Genomic DNA, 14,654 nt, shown 5'->3' with positions numbered 1-14,654 from the left:
ACTCACCCATGTGCATCATAGCTGGGATGATTCAACCCACATCAGTACCATAAGCACACATCCATTGTAAGGATGCTACAGCCAGAATGGTTAACAAGATCAAATACACACACCTTTTTGATCACCCAACAGTACGCTTGCTGTTGAAGCACCCACTGTGAGCCCTCTCGCCTGCCCAGATTTCTCTGTGATGTCTGTTTGGCTTGAAGAATGGTCTTCAGCTGACATCAGAAACAAGTCTCTTATAATTGACTCAACCATGGGTGTACCCAGTTTTGACTTCCCATGCTGTTCATGGGCCTTTCTGAACCGATTTTGAGTGGTCCAGGGTCAATGTATAGCTGGCCTTCACACCTGAAGCCAATGAGAGGTTCCTACATGCAGCTATGGCCAGAGACAGACAATGTTACACATCACTGGTGATTGCCTTCTGACCAGACTTGATGGTGGTCTGAGGGCTCTGCACTTCGCTGATGAGGCTGCCGCAAATTGGCTTGGCAAGCTCCACATCTGATAAGAAGATCTTAAGAGACAAAGAAACTAAGCAATTTGATCTCAGTGATGGCTCCTGGACAGTAAACAGCTGGAAAGGAGACTGTGGATAAAAGAAACCATCTTGAACAAAGACTGTATCTTGCCAGATAAAGATTTAGACTTTTAGATGCATGTTTCCCTTTTATTTGCTCTATCTTTCCCTCTTTCACTTGATATCATTTAATCCATGCTCTTTTGTTAATAAATTTGTTTTACTTTTACTATAAACCATTTCAGTGCTGTGTTTGAAGAGAAGGGTGTATTTACCCCAATTAAATTAATAAGTTATGATGTACTGACTCTTTAACAAAGCAGCAAACTTAATATATTCTGTGAATACACAGTGGTAGGGGCTGTGCATTGCAGAGAAACAGAGAGGAGCTGTGGGGCTGGACTTCACTGACTATTCCTTGTCAGGTGAGGTTTGCACAGGCACTGACTCCAGAGCTGGAACTACAGACACTAACTTTCCAATGTGTCAGGGGATGCTCACTGCTCAACCCCCTTCCCCGCCCCCACTCCACCCCTTCCCCAAGGCCCCTACCCCTTCCCCCGAGCATGCCATGCCCTCAATTCTCCCCCTCCCCACCTGAGCCTCCTGCACATGTGAAACAGCTGATTGTGGTGGGCGAGAGGCGTGGGGAGGGAGGAGGAGGCACTGATTGCCAGGGCTGCCAGCAGGTGAGAGGCGCTGGGGGAGAGCTGATGCAGGGGCTGCTGACGTATTACTGTGGCTCTTTGGCAAAGTATATTGGTAAATTCTGGCTCCTTCTCAGGCTCACCTACAACAAACCCATTAATTTAGGAAGAATTTTATTTCCCAGAGCTGCCAGCACAAAGAGAAATATTTAGCTCTGTGTAATGTTTCAGCCAGGGGAAAACCCCCCAACTACTATGCTCTTGCTTGAAATCTCAGACTACTTGGGGAAAAATAATTAAAAAAAATTAAAACAAAACAATTTCTCATCTTTTTCTTACCTCTGTCATATAAAATTACCTAATTCTTCAGTGAACTGGATAATTAATGTTAATGCAGTTCTTTGAATTTTTGTCTTTTCCTGTTCTCCATAAATTACTTCAAGCGTACATTGTGTGACTGCTTCAGACAAGTTCTCCTTTAAATTAAACTGCTGCGGAACAAAAATCACCTTCCAGCTCATCCTAGTTCAGTTAGAAGTTGAATGGAATCAGAATTATTCAGATATGTGCGAAAGGCCTATACTGCTAATATCAAAAGCAGGTTATCCCTCCATTCAAATGGTAGAGGCCTAGGCTTTTGGTGAAGGAGTATCTGAGTTCTTTCCTTCAGCTGACATGAAGTCCTTAACTTCCATGGTGTGATATCCTACTTGATGGTCAAATGGTTGCCAAGCAAACTTATTACAAAAGAAAAACTACACTTTACCATCCTTTTGTTCTGTGTTTGTACAGCCCTAAGCACAATGGGGTCCTGGTCTATGACTGGGTCTTCTACAGTAGCAGTAGTAGTAATAAAATAAAATAAAATAAAATAATAATAGGAGAGATCAACACATCATCAAAATCAGCGACAAGAAAAGTGGTTCCTCCCCTCACTTCCAAAGCATCTCTGGTAAACTGGACAGAGAAAAGACTCAGATGGCAAAACATTCCCACCTCCTTTCTGCCCTCCCAACCAAAAAGTCTGTATTCATAGGTGCTGGGGGTGCGGCAGCACCTCCTGGCTTGAAGTGGTTTCCATTGTACCTGGGGTTTACAGTTTGGTTCAATGGCTCTCAGCACCCCCCACTATACAAACTGTTCCAAAGCCATTGACTGTATTCCTTCTCCCCCTTCCTACCTCCCCCCAGTAAGCAGTGTACTGAAGCACGACTGAAATCAAGAAGACTGGAAAAAAACAACCCAAATGCTTCCCTCTTGGCTAAGGATTAGAAAAACGTGTTAAAATTCAGACAATAAAACATGATTAAATATTAGAAAGCATTAAGATAGCAAGTGTAATGACAGGAAATGAAAAATTAATGTTCAATCACATAAAGGGGCAGAATAATTATAGCTCACTAGAAATCTTTGATGCTACATGGAAAGACAGACTGACTCAGCAAAGTGCCTCTCTTCTTTAAAAATTAATACAGATCTTTCTTTTCCAATTTACTGCACTGTGAAAGATTTTCCAACTTAGTAAAACTTGTGGAAGTAACTTCTTCAGGGCCTTTCTGGTCATGGGTCCATGAAAGGGCCCTTCACATAGAATGCATTCAAATACTCAGATATCTTAGCACTTGGGTCCTAAAAGCAACAAAGCAAGTAGCTGGAAACTACAAGAATAATTACTAGTAGGCACCGTTCACAGTGGCACATGAAGCTTTGCCTTACAATGACTTTGTCATCTTAGTTCTAGCTCCTATGTCAACCTCTGCTCAGTCTGTCCTTGGCTGCAGAGGTAGCAACCTGGCCCAACGGTTACATCACGGATTACCTTTGATTCTTGCCTATGTTTCGCACTCCACGTCTCTCACCAACCACAGCAATCCATCCAGTCCATCTTTTCTTTCCCTCACTCATATGCACTGGGCTTTCCTTTTCCAGAACAGGCTTCCCCATTTATTCAGGGCAGTGGGCCTCCTGAGATACCAAATGGACTCCCGAATCCCTTACTTTAACTGCAATGAAGCTTCTGAAAGGGTGGGTCTGTAGCCAAAGAAAGCATTGTAATGCACATCTGAGACCCATGGGCACTTGCCATATGTGACTGAGCAGAAATAGGCACAATCTTATTAGGGGACTGACCAACCAAACAGGCAGAAAGCCTGTCCTGTTCAGGAATGACCAAGATGGTCCCAATGCCTTCCCAGGATATTTTATTTAATTTATGCCTAAACTGTGGCTGTATGAACAATCTATAAAGATTTATACTTATTGGTTCCAAATAAAGGCATGACTTTGTTCCATAAAGAAAAATTTCTCACAGAATGTAAATATTCTTCTTGGTCAATTTATAAGAAAAAATTACTGATGCTGAATTGCCGGACAAGTCTGCTGGTACAGTGCTCAACATAGTTTCCTTCTTCCTTTGCTTAGTGGCAACTTGAACTAAAAACCCTACCATTTCAGCTGGCAAGAACAGTGCTTGATGGCGACATTTCATGTTACTTTTAGATTTGCTCGGACATGGTCCAACACGCTTAGTATGCGGACATTAATATCTGTCATACTCTATCTGCAAAGAATTCTTTATGGAGCATTTCTAAGAATTACCTCCCCTTCAACTCTCCTTTCCAGCTTCTTCTTTCAACACCCCCCACCCTCAACCAGAGCTGATGTTTCCAAACCAGTCATGAGTTCACCTTGATTCACTAACTGGAAGTGAACCAGAACAGAAAAAAGGAATCCATCTACAAGTGACAGACAGGTAGAAATGTTTAACCTATCATATTGAAATAACTTATACGGACCTGCGTCACATGAGATTAGCTCTACAACGCTCTAAATTAGGCTCAGGTTGCACACTGACTAGAATTCAGCGTCCTGATTACTTGACATTGAAAAAAAATATTGCATCCAAAGGTATCACTACAAAAAAGAGGAAATGCACAAACATGACGGAGGAAGAGCAGCTACAGATAAAAATAGCTGGTTATCCTCTTTCTAACCAGCAGTACCTCCGGATGCTAACCAGAATGATTGTGTTCCTCTACAACTGAGGGGTCTGATGTAGTTCACTTCTGCTTTCTGACATAATGAGGCAAGTGGGACCACAATGCTCTTTTACAGGGACAGAAGGCAAATGCTTTTAGAAAATGTATCTATTTACCTGGTTTTGAAATCCTAGGTGGTCAAAGTACAAACCAACAAATACAGCGTTAAGAATCTGACAGCCCATTTTACTGTTTCCCATTCTTGTTAACTTCCTCATAACTAGCACCTCACTGGAACAACTGGTGCTTCAAGATGCCTTTATATTTTACCATGATGTACAAAACAGACCTGTCACCTGCCATGGCAATGTTAAAATCACTGACACTATAGTGAAGGTTCAGACGTACTTTCATCTCTTTCAAATCTCCCAGCTGCTTAAATTTCTCAAAAATTACCTTTGTACTGAAATTTTGCATGTTCTTTCAGCCCATAAGTAATTTAAAAAAATATTTCCAGAAAGTCACTTTGGCTTTATTGAAGTAACATGGAAAATGAGGCTCTCAGCTGTTTAAAAGTGTTTCAGGTGCTTATTAAAACAACAATAAAATAAATATTTCACACATATTTAGGGCCTTTCTGATGGATTCCAAGATGCTTCTATTCTTGCATATACAAGAACCACTTTACAAAGAACTCAAATGCTGCCAACACTGGATTTAACATTGCAAGCAATATTACCCACCATTTAAAACAGCAAGGCTCTGTATCCAACTGAAATCACAGGAGAATTGAGAATCGAATGTAATAACCACCTTAAAATTTGGACAGGACACAGGGGTTAACACCGCTAGTCTTGTGAAAAGTGCCACAGAATTTTAATGACAACAACTATCCAGGGACTATAATTTTACTCAGAAAATAAATCAATTGAAAAGAATCATCTAACTCAGGGGTGGCCAACCTGTGGCTCCGGAGCCACATGCGGCTCCTTGTATAGGCACCGACTCCAGGGCTGGAGCTACAGGCGCCAACTTTCCAGTATGCCAGGGGGTGCTCACTGCTCAACCCCTGGCTCTGCCACAGGCCCTGCCCCCACCCCACACCTTCCCACCCCCTCCCCGAGCCTGCAGTGCCCTCGCTCCTCCCCCGCCCCTCCAGAGCCTCCTGCATGCCACGAAACAGCTGATTGGGAGGTGCGGGGAGGAAGGGAAAGGCGCTGATTGGCAGGGCTGCCGGTGAGAGGGGTGTGTTCAGAGCGGGGAGGTTGGGGAGAGCTGATGAGGGGCTGCTGATGTATTACTGTGGCTCTTTGGCAATGTACATGGGCAAATTCTGGCTCCTTCTCAGGCTCAGGTTGGCCACCCCTGATCTAACTGAACAACAGTGCTCTGCTTCAAAAATGCCTCTTTGTGGAAATATTAAACCACACCCATATACCCCATTTAGTTAGTACTTTTAAAGAACCTCCATATGGGGTATTGCCCTTAACAGTGAATATTCACAGATTACTAAAAAGAAAAGGAGTACTTGTGGCACCTTAGAGACTAACAAATTTATTAGAGCATAAGCTTTCGTGAGCTACAGCTCACTTCATCGGATGCATACAGTGGAAAATATAGTGGGGAGATTTTATATACACAGAGAACATGAAACAATGGGTGTTACTGTACAGACTGTAACAAGAGTGATCAGGAAAGGTGAGCTATTAACAGCAGGAGAGCGGGGGGGACGGGGACGAACCTTTTGTAGTGATAATCAAGGTGGGCCATTTCCAGCAGTTTACAAGAACAGCAGGAGGGAAATAAACAAGGGGAAATAGTTTTACTTTGTGTAATGACACATCCACTCCCAGTCTTTATTCAAGCCTAAATTAATTGTATCCAGTTTGCAAATTAATTCCAATTCAGCAGTCTCAGAATTCCTCAAGGGCTTCTTTTCCATGGGTCCAGATGATGAAGATGTCATCAATGAAGCGCAAGTAGAGTAGGGGCATTAGGGGACGAGAGCCGAGGAAGCGTTTTTCTAAGTCAGCCATAAAAATGTTGGCATACTGTGGGGCCATGCGAGTATCCATAGCAGTGCCGCTGATTTGAAAGTATACATTGTCCCCAAATGTGAAATAGTTATGGGTGAGGACAAAGTCACAAAGTTCAGCCACCAGGTTTGCCATGAGGAATAGCTCAGTGGTTTGAGCATTGGCCTGCTAAACCCAGGGTTGTGAGTTCAATCCTTGAGGGAGCCATTTAAGGATTTGGGGCAAAAATTGGGGATTAGTCCTGCTTTGAGCAGGGAGTTGGACTAGATGACCTCCAGAGGTCCCTTCCAATCTTGATATTCTATGATTCTATGAAGACATTATCGGGGATACTGTTTCTGACAGCTTGTAGTCCATATTTGTGTGGAAAGTTGGTGTTGAGGGCTCTACATCCACAGTGGCTAGGATGGTGTTTTCAGGAAGATCACCGATGGATTGCTTGCGCTACATTGATGACACCTTCATCAATGGAAAAGAAGCCCTTGAGGAACTCCACCATGATTTCAACAATTTCCATCCCACCATCAACCTCAGCCTGGACCAGTCCACACAAAAGATACACTTCCTGGACACTACGGTGTTAATAAGCGATGGTCACATAAACACCATCCTATACCGGAAACCTACCAACCGCTACACTTACCTACATGCCTCCAGCTTTCATCCAGACCACACCACACGATCCATTGTCTACAGCCAAGCTCTACAATACAATCACATTTGCTCCAACCCCTCAGATAGAGACAAACACCTACAAGATCTCTAGCAAGCGTTCTTACAACTACAATACCCACCTGCTGAAGTGAAGAAACAGCTTGACAGAGCCAGAAGAGTACCCAGAAGTTACCTACTACAGGACAGGCCCAACAAAGAAAATAACACAACGCCACTAGCCATCACCTTCAGCCCCCAACTAAAACCTCTCCAACGCATCATCAAGGATCTACAACCTATCCTGAAGGATGACCCATCACTCTCACAGATCTTGGGAGACAGGCCAGTCCTTGCTTATAGACAGCCCCCCAACCTGAAGCAAATACTCACCAGCAACCACACACCACACAACAGAACCGCTAACCCAGGAACCTACCCTTGCAACAAAGCCTGTTGCCAACTGTGTCCACATATCTATTCAGGGGACACCATCATAGGGCTTAATCCCATCAGCCACACTATCAGAGGCTCGTTCACCTGCACATCTACCAATGTGATATATGCCATCATGTGCCAGCAATGCCCCTCTGCCATGTACATTGGTCAAACTGGACAGTCTCTACGTAAAAGAATAAATGGACACAAATCAGACGTCAAGAATTATAACATTCAAAAACCAGTCGGAGAACACTTCAATCTCTCTGGTCACTCGATTACAGACCTAAAAGTGGCAATTCTTCAACAAAAAAACTTCAAAAACAGACTCCAACGAGAGACTGCTGAATTGGAATTAATTTGCAAACTGGATACAATTAATTTAGGCTTGAATAAAGACTGGGAGTGGATGGGTCATTACACAAAGTAAAACTATTTCCCCTTGTTTATTTCCCCTCCTACTGTTCTTGTCAACTGCTGGAAATGGCCCACCTTGATTATCACTACAAAAGGTTCACTCCCCTCCCCTCTCCCCGCTCTCCTGCTGGTAATAGCTCACCTTTCCTGATCACTCTTGTTACCGTCTGTATGGTAACATCCATTGTTTCATGTTCTCTGTGTATATAAAATCTCCCCACTATATTTTCCACTGTATGCGTCCGATGAAATGAGCTGTAGCTCACGAAAGCTTATGCTCAAATAAATTTGTTAGTCTCTAAGGTGCCACAAGTACTCCTTTTCTTTTTATGGATACAGACTAACACGGCTGCTACTCTGAAACCTGTCATATATTACTAGCACTCACTACATTATAAGTATTTTCCAACATTCCAAGGAGCCCACAGTCTACAGACAAACAACAAAACAAAAGTTAGGGGAAAGGAAACAGCAACAGTCAATTTATATTCAAGTCAGCTTAATTCACTATAAGCAGCAAGATAGAAATGGGTCTTTTAGAAGGATTAATATGTGGACAACCAGTGCAAAATATCCAGAGAGAACTTTGACGAGGCATGAGTTAATATTTAACTCTATAGTGAAAGGGATTTCCTCAGGCTATGAGGTTTAGGAACCTCCAGAACTTACACAGCAACCTTGCAGCTACACCAGAATTTATCTGCAGAAAAGGGCATTGCTAATAAACTCCAAAAGAATTAACAATATTCACTTTAAAAAGGATTTTTTCTTATTCAGTTTGTTTGGGAATGAAGCAATGACTGACTTTCTGAAATCATGATCCTTCCTATGTTTTGTTATTAAACGATGGATGGTGAGGGGACAGAAGTCTGACATTAGTGCTGGTGAAATGTAGTGGATTGACAGCTCTAGAGCCTGAAGTTCTCCATAGACAGAAGTCATGATACATAGGCAGTGGTAGTGAAAGCTTCCCTCACATAGCCCCACCAATGCACCTCAAACCTGACCTAGAGGAGCTCCCTGCAACACTTCAACAGAGGATTTGGTTTTAACAGCCCGATCAATTCTTCTATATAACAGCCTGCATGATGCGAGGTAAAGCAACTAGCAGAGATATACCACAAGCACCAGCCTCTTTATTAAAATCATGCTCAAGACACCACAGGAATGCAGTACCAGAAATCAGAAACCTTGCTAATCCATTCCATAAACTAGATTACAGATTATTTGCTATGATAGTCCTGATATCATCTGGCATCAGAATAAGGAAACATGCTACCATAACATCATAAAGGTATCAGAGAGTCAACCCACAGCCCTGAGAATGTATATGAAGAAAACAGGAGTTGTCTGGAGGCAGCCTAATTCATTTTTCATATTCTCTCTTAAAGTCAAACACCAACTTCCTTTATTACAGCTAGCATTTTGGCCTACAGGAGCAAGTCATAAAGATGTTATGATACACCGTTCTAATAGATATTCCATTTAATTAATAACAGGTTTAGTTTATGATCTCTGACTCTAGCATTGCTGCTCAAAGTTAGAATATTGCTGTTTCACTTCCCTCTACAGCTATTCAATCTCTTTTATTTTATTTGTAGGTATATAGTATCACTCATGGCTAAAATGCCCGATTTCCTTTCTGAGCCTTGTTTTACCATTAAGAATAGTGTGGCATGCATATGAACTAGCTGAAGCAATCTCAGACTGAAGAAGGGCAAAAATAATATCTATCTTTAAAAAGGGGAACACAGAGGACCAGAGGGATTATATACAGTCAGCTTAACTTTGATATAGGAACAAATTATTAAACAATTCATTTATAAGCAACTAGCATATAGTAGGGTTATAAGAAATAGCCAGCAAGGATTTGTCAGGAACGAATCATGCCAAACCAACCTCATTTCCTCCTTTGACAAGATTACTGACTTAGTGGATAAGGAGGAAGCAGTAGATGTGATATATCCTCACTTTAGAAAGGCTCTTGACACAGTCCCACAGGATATTCTCATAAGCAAACTAGAGAAATTGTGGTCTAGATGAAATTATTACAAGGTGAGCATGGGGGGCAAGTTCTATGGGCCCGTGGTGCCTGGAAAGCTGTGGGGGCAGTGCCTGGGGGTAGCAGCACATGGAGACTCGTGGCCCGCCCTGCTTAGGAGCCCCACGTAAGCGCTGCACCCCCCACCCCAACCAGAGCCTGCACCCCCCCCTTCAGTCCCCAAACTCCCTCCCAGAGCTTGCACCCCCTCCCAGAGCCTGCACCCGCAACCCCAGCCCAGAGCCAGCACCCCAGCCCGGAGCCTGCACCCAGCACCCAAACTCCATCCACGCCCAGCCTGCACCCCCACCCCCTTCCCACACACCCTCTCCTTCCCCCAAACTCCCTCCCAGAGCCTGCACCCCTCACTCCCTCCTGCACCCCCACCCCTTGCCAAGCCCAGAGCCTATACCCAAACTCCATTCCAGAGCCTGCACCCCTCACCCCCTACTGCACCCCCAAAGCCTGCACCCAGCACCCAAACTCCATCCCAGAGCCTGCAACCCGACCCCCTCTCCTACCTAAACTCCCTCCCAGAGCCCAACCTCTCACCCATCCTGCACCCCAGTCCCCTGCCCCAGCCCAGGGCCTGCACCCCAGACCTCCTTTCCCTAACCAAACTCCCTCCCAGAGCCTTAGGCAGGTGGGAGGTGTAGTTTGGGGGGGCGTAGTTTGGGGAGGGGGGCGGGTTCTAGGCACCACCAAAATTTCTACAAACCTACCGCCCCTGAAGGTGAGGGCACAACTGGTTGAAAAAAAATGTACTCAAAGCATGGTTATCAACAGTTCATTGTGAAACTGGGAGGATATACTTAGGCTCTGCCCTGGGTCCGGTATTATTCAATATTTTCATTGATAACTTGGATAAAGAAGAGGAGAGTATGCTTATAAAATCTACAGACACATCAAACTGGGAGGGGTTGCAAGCATTTTGGAGGGCAGGATTACAATTAAAAACAACCTTGAGAAACTGGAGAATTGATCTGAATCCAACAAGATGAAATTCAATAAGGACAAGTGGAAAGTACTACACTTAGGAAGGAAAAATCAAACGCACAACTATAAAATGGGGAATAACTAGCTACGCAGTAGTACCGCTAAAAAGGATCTGGGGGCTATAGTGGATCACAAACTGAATATGAGTTAATAATGTGATGCAGTTAAAAAAAAGGCTGATATAATTCTGGGGTGTATTTACAGGCACGTCATATGTAAGACACAGGAGGTAACTGTCCTGCTCTACTTGGCATTGGTGAGGTCTCAGTTGGAGTACTGTATCCAATTCTGGGAGCCACACTTTAGGAAAGATGTGGATGAATTGGAGACAGTACAGAGGGCAGCAACAAAAATGATAAAACGTTTAGAAAACCTGACCTATGAGGAAAAGTTTAAAAAAACTGGGCATGTTTAATCTGGAGAAAGAAAGACCGGGGGGGGGGAGTGAAGAGTCTTGACAACAGTCTTCAAATATGTTAAGGGCTGGTATAAACAGGAAGGAGATCAGTCGTTCTCCATGTCCACTGAAGGCAGGACAAGGAGTAATGAACTTAATCTGCAGCAAAGGAGATTTAGGTTCAATGTTCCCTCTAATTTTTGACAGGCTATGTGCGCAAAAAATTTCTTCTGTGCAAAGTATTGTGCTTCTGTGCAAATTTTTGTGCAGTGTTTTGCCATGTGCGCAGGGTTTAGGATCTGTGTGTGCAAGTACACGCTCACAGCTTAGAGGAAACAGTGTTTAGGTTAGATATTAGAAAAAGCTTTCTAACTATATGGATAGTTAAACTCTGGAATCGGCTTCCGAGAGAGGTTATGGAATCCCCATTGATGGAGCTTTTTAAGAGCAGGGATGTCAGGGACGGTTTAGGTTTACTTGGTCCTGCCTCAGCACAGGAGGCTGGACGTGATGACCTCTAGAGGTCCCCTCCAGTCTTACATTTCTATGATTATATGAGTGGCATTCAATACATGGGAGCCAGCTGGATGTTGCCAACAACAATCATATTGAAACAGAGAATACTATTGCAAACAAGCCTATGTCCTGACTTCCCCAATAGAATAGAAAATGTGGATATAAAAGTTGTTTTTCACACAAGTCACTGAGTGACACTGTAACACAGTTTTATAGTATATATATCAAGTTAATTCTCCATCAGCTTAAGAAGAAACATCCTGACATATTACCACTTAGGGTTAGTGGAAAGCTCACTGGATTATAAATACCAATATCTGTTTAAAAGCACAGTTCTCCATCAAAGGCTAAAGGCCTAAAGGTTATATTTCTATAACTCACATACTTCCTTCTGTAAAACTTCCTTCCGCATATACTCATTCTTCCCTGTAAATTGGTCTCAATGCAAGTTACATTCCCCATCCTACATATGCTAATTTGTAACCCTTTCATACATAAATTTCATGGTTTACCCCAAACCTTTCCCAAAATCTCAGGAAAACCAACAACAAAAGGAGAGAGAGAGAGAGATCTTACTGTTAAAATGTTATAAATGGAAGCACTACACTACACACATTGCTTTTAGAAGGGGAAAATGTCATGCCCTTCCTACTCATCTTAATTCAAGGCTCTGTAATGTTTAAGGCTGGAAGGTACAAAATGATTCAAAGCAATATCCCATCTGTTATCTCTGTTCTAAACTTGTATGCAGAGTGTGTCTGAAATGACCAAATAAAGAGCTGTATCTCTTGATCTAGATTGTAATTACCACAAAAATAGAGTTCATACCTAAACCTGTTTGCTACAAACAGATGGCTGCTTGTTTTTTTGTCCCATTACATGGCAGCTCTGTCCCATTAGATCCTCTTTGTGGAGAGTGACAGCCTGCGAGGTCAGTTTTCTGACAAGGTCATCTGCCTTCAGAGTATGAAGGGAACGACACAGAAAGTGGGTTGGGTTATATTTAGAGTTTGGTCCAAGTCAGTGTCATGGTTCCCCACTGTCTCTCTCTTGCAGCACTGTCTCACGTCTCTGGGTATAACTCTCTGCTGCTACTCAGCCTACAGAATACAGAGAAAAATCATTCTGAATTACTGTTGTGACTAGGTTTCTCAACTTGCTAAAACAAGTGAATTGGGAGCTCAGAGGAGGAATCATCAATTTCCTTCATTCTGTATCTTTAAACAGACAATTTTCTTTATGAAAGTGGATTTGCCCCTTTGGAGTGAATGAGAGGAAGGAAATTGTCCAGAATACAGCAGAGGAAGATTTCCTGCATTAAGGTAAGCTTGTTTTACCTTGATGATCTCATCATCATTGAGAAATTGGGTCGTTTGTTTAATGCACCAGACATGATTCTTCTGTTAGACCTGTATTCTATTTACCCTTAACATGAAGGGTTTTTTTGGGTTAATGACCTGAATATGGGTCTGGACAAATTCTCAGCTATTTGAGTGATGATGTGTAAAATATCAACTTGCATTATTAATATGGGAAGTAAACAGGAAAATAATTAAGAATACACCAGCATGCGCAATACAGTCTCCCTGTCTGATTAAATCAGATTTAAGAACACCACAGTAAATATTACAGATTTAGTATTAGAAAGCGCACTCCAAGAAACGGTTACATTCTGAAAGTAAGCAAAAAGCGTGTATATGAGCGAATATATGTGAATGTATGCATGTGTGTGTAGTTAGTGATTATATTTACGTGCATTAAGTATATGCAGGTTCAGAAAATATGCTTTCCATTGACAGTAAGCATGTAAAATAGGGTTCACTGCAAGCAGCAAAGATCATTTTTAAATAAAGGTCACTCAAAAAGGTGCTCAGGCTCTCTCACATTTCCAAAGAAGTTGTACAGCTTCAGGGCAACTACAGACTGGATACAGAGGTGTTTTCTTTTCAACAGAATATTCAGACTGGTAGCGCACTGTTTCCTTGTAAAACTTAAAAGCAAAAGTAGTTTGTTTTCCTTATCTATTTTAATCTGTTATGATGTTTAAAAGAAAAGCATGGACAGAGTACAACATGCCATATGTAGCAAGGGCTAGGAAGAAATCTAGCCAACTAGAGAGGTGACACATTTATCACTTAAACATTACAGAATCATACTATGCTAATTTCCTTTCCACAGGAACATGATGAACAGAGGAATCTGTTTATAGTGAAGTCTGATATAAGTGAATCTCTGTTCATAATATAGTAAAGAATCCTGAATTGTTTCAGTGCATCATGGCATGCACATTGCAATTCTTAACATTACAATGAATTTCTAATTAGAGCTAAACATTTCTGTAGAGTGAAAAAATGGCTTTCCTCTATGAAGCTTTCCTGTGTATTCTCCAGTCGCATTAAGTTCTTGTTTTAATACAAACTGTGAAATGATGCTCAAATAATAATACTAGCACACCTGAAGTATTAAAAACCTTATAAGTACAGTACACTTAATGAAATTAATATTTTGTTACTGCCAGACCATTCTTTGGTCCTGAAGGCTTTGTGGAGTCATTTTAGTGGAGATACACCAACAGAACTAAGGTGTAAGAGCAGTTTAATGCAATAGCCTTGTCTGTGGCTATTTATAGCTTTAGCCTTAATAAACAGCTCTACAAGTCTCACCATTCAACGCTAATGTGCTAGGATCCTCAAATGCAATACTTTAGAGTCTATTTTTGCTTTTGATTTGCTCATGTACCACCCATTGGTGCTAATGAACGTTATAAGGATGACTGATAAGGCTGTTACTAGCCCCCAAATTTGTGACATGGTCTACTTCTGTCCCTTGTTCTGCTGGCTGGCAGAACAAATAAAAGAGCCCCTAACACACTTCAGGTCACAGGACATCACCATACAATGTCATGAGTCCAACATGGGGAGGTTGTGTTGCTATGTGATGAGGATATGTCACAATGTGTTACTGGAACATGGGCGCATACACCAATGCAACACCACAATGGCTTCTTGAAA

General features: G+C 42.3%; 2 protein-coding genes across 6 annotated transcripts in view; one reads left to right on the top strand and one right to left on the bottom strand.

Moving 5' to 3' along the window:
- The window catches only part of CMSS1 (cms1 ribosomal small subunit homolog), a 366,757-nt gene that overhangs the window by 50,856 nt on the left and 301,247 nt on the right, over positions 1–14,654 (bottom strand). The window contains exon 1 of one of the 5 annotated variants that reach the window (XM_074973457.1): positions 12,472–12,611. The exons of the other annotated variants lie outside the window; for them this stretch is intronic. The gene's annotated coding sequence lies outside the window, so the exon portion shown is untranslated. Of the gene's footprint in view, positions 1–12,471; positions 12,612–14,654 lie in introns of those variants that run through there. 5 annotated transcript variants of the gene reach the window in all.
- Positions 12,654–14,654, top strand: part of FILIP1L (filamin A interacting protein 1 like) — a 286,102-nt gene continuing 284,101 nt past the window's right edge. The window contains exon 1 of the mRNA XM_074973376.1: positions 12,654–12,965. The gene's annotated coding sequence lies outside the window, so the exon portion shown is untranslated. The remainder of the gene's footprint in view (positions 12,966–14,654) is intronic.

This window comes from Natator depressus, chromosome 1, assembly GCF_965152275.1.
Source record: "Natator depressus isolate rNatDep1 chromosome 1, rNatDep2.hap1, whole genome shotgun sequence".
Lineage (NCBI taxonomy): Eukaryota > Metazoa > Chordata > Testudines > Cheloniidae > Natator > Natator depressus.
This window is presented reverse-complemented; position numbering and strand designations above follow the sequence as displayed.